Consider the following 5,115-nt stretch of genomic DNA (forward strand, 5'->3'; position numbering starts at 1 on the left):
GAATAAGAGGAAATATCAAAGGCAGATTCATGGTGCCAGGTAAAGCACCAGACCAGGAGACAAGTTTAAGAAATAGGGAAACTGAAGCCAATAAAAAATAGAGCTTGGAGAAGCTGGTGTGAAAGACAAGGAGGTAAAAAGCCAGAAATATGTTTTAATAGAAACTAAGGGAAGAGAATTTTCCTAAGAAAGAACAACCAAATGCAACATATGGCAGGAGGTAAAATAAGAGCTCATTGAAAATTGATCTATAAATTTGACCACAGGAAACCAATGGCGATCTTGACAAGAGCAGTTTAAGAGGGACGTTGAAAAATATTCAGAGGTGATTGGAGGTGGAAAAGTCAGGTGAGTGAATATAGACTACTTTTCAAATAGGTGGCTTTGTAATGACATTAAACCATGAAGAAGAAGAGAGAGAGGAAGTACTGGGTAAAAGGGGACAGGGGTAATCATTGATTGCTCTGTATTCCCATTATCTGCACACTTTTCCATAGGGAACTGCTCTCCCAGAATTCCAACAATGAGATCCAGATAAGACAGCCAACATGAGTGCTCAGAGTGCCCCATTCCCTTGACAACTGTGATTGATTCAAGGATAAACTCATGACCCAAGCTGAGCCAAATAGAATTCTTCCTCAGATTTTTGATTATTCCAACTTGATGGCAATGGCCCCTTTTCCTTGTTGATCATAAGCTACAGGAATTTGGTCTGGCATGACCTACAGACAGGTTTTCATCACATGGAAAAAACTGACCTGAAAGAATAACTCTAACATGAAGACAAGAGTAGAGATGAAAATGAAATAGTGGTCACATCTCAGAGTCCAGTTGTCCATGAAGCCAGCTCACTTCTGCCTCTTCCACAATTTGTTTATGTAATGTAATGTTTCCTTTCTTGCCTCTGCTAGTTTTAGTTGGGTTTCTGTCCCTTGCAACACAAAGAATCCCAATGTAAAACTGAAGGTCATTCCATTGATGAAAGCAATTTCCTTCAATTCTTTTGGATAAGCATATTGTCAACTGAAAGATGGCCATCAGTAGAGGGAGAAAGAATGAAAGAACACAATATTATTGATGGAGGGAGGTCTTTGAGGCAACACATACAGGTAAAACTAGAGGGATTCACCTCGAACATTCAGTTGGCGAGGGTAGGATTGGTTATGTAATTTGTGGGGCCCAGTGCAAAAAGAAACTGTTGGGCCCTTCGTTCAAAAATTATAAAGAATTTCAAGATGGTGATAGCAGAACATTAAACCAGACCAGGGGAGAAATCTGAGTGTATGTGACGGCACAGGTCACTGCCCATGGAACCAGTTCCTCTGAGATGTAAGGTCAGGAGGGACAGATGGCATGTGACAGGAACATTTAGGGGTGACAGTAATAAATTGAGATGGAGACACTATTTCCCCAAAGGAGAGGTAGACTTATCTGCTGTGAAAGAAAGGGTTGGGTATGAGAGGGTGCAGAAGGAAGGTAAAAAGAAAGGTAAATGGACACGGAAATATGAAACACGCATTCCCTGAACATGTGCAAACTCCCCGTAAGGATGATGTAGCAGCGATGAGCTGGAGCACCTTTGAGAGCCAGGCAGAGTTTGATTATACACCGCGGCACGCCCGTCAGCTGCCAGGCTTCCTACACAACCATTATTTGCTTATTTCAGGACTCCCTGGCTGTTCTGTAAAATCAAAGCTTTACTAATAACCATATTTAGCATTGAACAAGCGCTTGGTATTTCCCGAGGACTTCACAAGCCCTAATTAGTTAATAATTCAATGTAGTTGAAGAAAAGGCATAAATTGCACATCTGCAAGAACCAGATGCCTTTCTTGTTTGTGATGTAGGGGAAGGATCCTTACACCAGGTATCAGGGGTCTGTGAGTCCTGGAATTATATGCAGTGTATGACTGTGTGTGTTTGTGTGTCTGTGTGTCTGTCTTTCTGTGTGTGTATATGATTGTATGCATGCATGTATGTACACACATGTGTGAGTGTATATGCATGTGCGTGTGTGTACATGCACATGCATGTGTGTGAAAATACCTTCATTGGGTCCTCATAGAAACATCTGGGCCAAAAGGAGTAAATAATCATAGCACTGAAGAAGGAGCTTAAGATACAGACTCAGAAAACTTGGGTTAGGACACAGGTTCAGCCACCTACTGGTTATCCAAACTTGTACATATCAACTTCCCTCTTAGTGCCAGCGTTTCCTCATCTGTAACAACTCTGTCTTGCATTTTCTCATTCATTTCATAGCTGGACAGCAAAGACGATCTAAACTCCAAATTTGCTCAGCTATACGTGAGGAGAAAGAGGAGGAAGATGTAAGAAAAGCTGCAGATATGGAAGAATATGAAGATAGTGAATTGTTGGAAACAGATGAGGTTACTCTCGGTGCAAGGAAAATAGTAGAAATTTGAGAGCTAAGGCTGAGGTTGCTAGTTTGCAAACCAGAACGTACGACCTCTACGTCACTTATGGTAAGTATTACCAGATCCCACAACTATGGTTGTGAGCCATGATGAGCAATGGTAGCCTTTATCAGGTGAGTACATGTGTGAAGTCAAGTTCATTTGAAGAAAACAGTGACCATTTAAATCACTGTTATCTCCCACCACCGCCTATGTGTTCAGTACCCCCAGGCAGGCATGCCTGATGATGAAGGAAACCATAGACTGTTGCAGAAGGAAGGGTGTTCATATATATCTTCTAATGTTCTTGAAATGTGTTCAAACCATCATTCCAACAATAAACTATAACTACACTAGACACTAGACAATGAAACAAGTAGAGCACGGAAGCTATCTTAATTATTGGTTCTGATTTTTAAAGAATTTACCCATACACGTGACCATTGGTCATATTCACCAATATGTACAATTTCTCTAATAAAGGGACTTGCATGTTTATGTATTAAATGTTTTAAATGTCCCATTACAAAAAGAAAAGGTGTGTGTCCCTAAGAGGACCTTACACACAGTTCCTGCTTTGTGTTTCTTGCCTCAGTACAGAGATTCTTCCACTTCACTTGCTATTAAGGAAATCTTGTATCTTTAACGCAGTCTGCTGCTGTCTTTCTGTCAATCACTATCTTCATGTAGATCATTCACAGAACCTTTTAGTCTGATTGACACATTCAGAGACTTGACCACATGGTAAGGGAGAAAGCCAGACTTCAAATTGAGATCTGCAGTCCAGTGTTCTTTCCTGGACACCATTCAGGTTTCATTATTGGCTTAAAGCAAAAGGTACTGGAAAGATCCTGAAATAGGGATGGCTGGGCATAGAGACAGTGTATCCCAGCCTCTGTCTTCACCATCCCCCTCTGCCTCCAAATGACTGAACCCACCAGCTCTGAGAGCTGAAAACAGACAGATCATCTCTGGGTGGGAGTGATTCAACCCACTCACACCAGGGATTTTAAGAAGTAAAGAGACCTGAGAAAGACTCACCCTACAGTATCACCCTGACATTGGGGTAGAAGGTTGATAATAGTGATCGATGACTAACAGTGAATAGATCAGCTAAGAAGACAAAATTCTGGATTTGGAATTAGGCACAAACTTGAATATTTATTTAGGGAAAGAAAATAAATCACAATAAACTACATTTTTTTTAAAGTGACAGATAACACTAACATTACAAAATCCTGGAAAATAACATAATATTTGTATTAATCAGCACACAGATGCAACACTGTAATAGTTCTTACCTTTGGTTTGCTGCATATTCTTTGATCTCTTTTTCACATGACAATGAGCATGTAATATTTTCTATGGGGAGAAAAGAAAGTGAACTCAGAATTTCTAAATTATTTTCGCCCTGGCATGGTAGAGCGAAGCTGGTTTGTTTGTTTGTTTGTTTGTTTGTTTTCCAGCTTCACCAATTCATTACTGGAAATGCCACCAAAATGTTTACGATTGTTGTACAAATTTGAGAATTCTTCTATCAAGTTTATTTTCTCTATGAGCTATGAAATTTTAGGGAACTTCACATGTTTTCTTGTACAACAAGTAAAGTGCTATTTGGATGGGCAACATTCACGATGCAGGGCTTTGGGAAAACCCCATGCATTTAAGAGGCCCTGAAGTTAACTTTTACTAGCTTCTCAGTAAATTCACAGCTGATTGCCTTACAAGGTCCCGCCTTGATGGTCCTTGGGCACCTCTTCCAACTCATTGCCTATCACATCTCCCTTTGTTCAGTCTTCTCTAGCTGCTCAACCTTCGTGTTTTCACCTAATGTTCATGCTTTATTCCCATTGCCGGACCTTTGCACAGGCTGTGCCCCCGGCCTGGAGTTCCCTTCCTACTACATAATTCTTCATTTCACTAAGTCCTTCAGATCCTCCTTTAGTCTCCATCACCATTCACTTCTGAATTCACTTCTGAATTCACCATTCTGCCTTCCCTCCCTTTATCAAATCCCCTATCATAAGCTTACTTAACACGATGCACCTCTCTCTTGAAACACCAGACACAAGTTTACATGTTGTTCTAGGATTATTTAATTCATCTCTCTGTCTCCCAAGAGAGCTCCAGGAGGGGGAGGGGACCACATCTGCTTTTGATTCTGCATTATATTCCCAGTGCCTACTACACTTTGAGTTTAATAAATATATACTGATTACATCTGTATAACTAAGGGAGAAGAGACATAAATGAAATTGATCAGTAATCTCCCTCTCCTTGTGAGATTAAAAAAAAACATCCAGAAAACAAACTTTGGTTTCCCTTTGGCTTCATTTCACCTGAGTCAACTGCCTGTTGGTGGATCTCAGATATCTAGCCAGCCTCTATGAAAATATCTTCATCCTAAAACATGCCTTTTGCACTTTGAGAAACCACAGGTGTTGCTATAAATACCAGAGAAAATCAAAAGTTGAAGTCTGGGGTGAAAAGAAATACGGATGAAATGTTTAATAAAATATTTCAGGAGAGGATGTAGATGTAGAGTAGCTTTGAGGAGAAGTTGAGGTTGGGCAGCTGTGTTTTCCAAAAAGATCAAATATCCCTTGTCCTACCTTGAGTTGCTGGCCCAAACTCCACACCAGAGCATGGCTTGTGGATGGGTCTTGGTCTGTCTATATGGTAGGAACACTGGCTCCTG

At 40.5% G+C, this 5,115-nt stretch overlaps 1 pseudogene; it reads left to right on the forward strand.

Annotated features, from left to right (window-relative positions):
* The first annotated feature begins 402 nt into the window (after nucleotides 1-402).
* On the forward strand, nucleotides 403-2,829 carry LOC118880979 (annotated as a pseudogene).
* Nucleotides 2,830-5,115: the final 2,286 nt, after the last annotated feature.

This window comes from Balaenoptera musculus, chromosome 15 (assembly GCF_009873245.2).
Source record: "Balaenoptera musculus isolate JJ_BM4_2016_0621 chromosome 15, mBalMus1.pri.v3, whole genome shotgun sequence".
Lineage (NCBI taxonomy): Eukaryota > Metazoa > Chordata > Mammalia > Artiodactyla > Balaenopteridae > Balaenoptera > Balaenoptera musculus.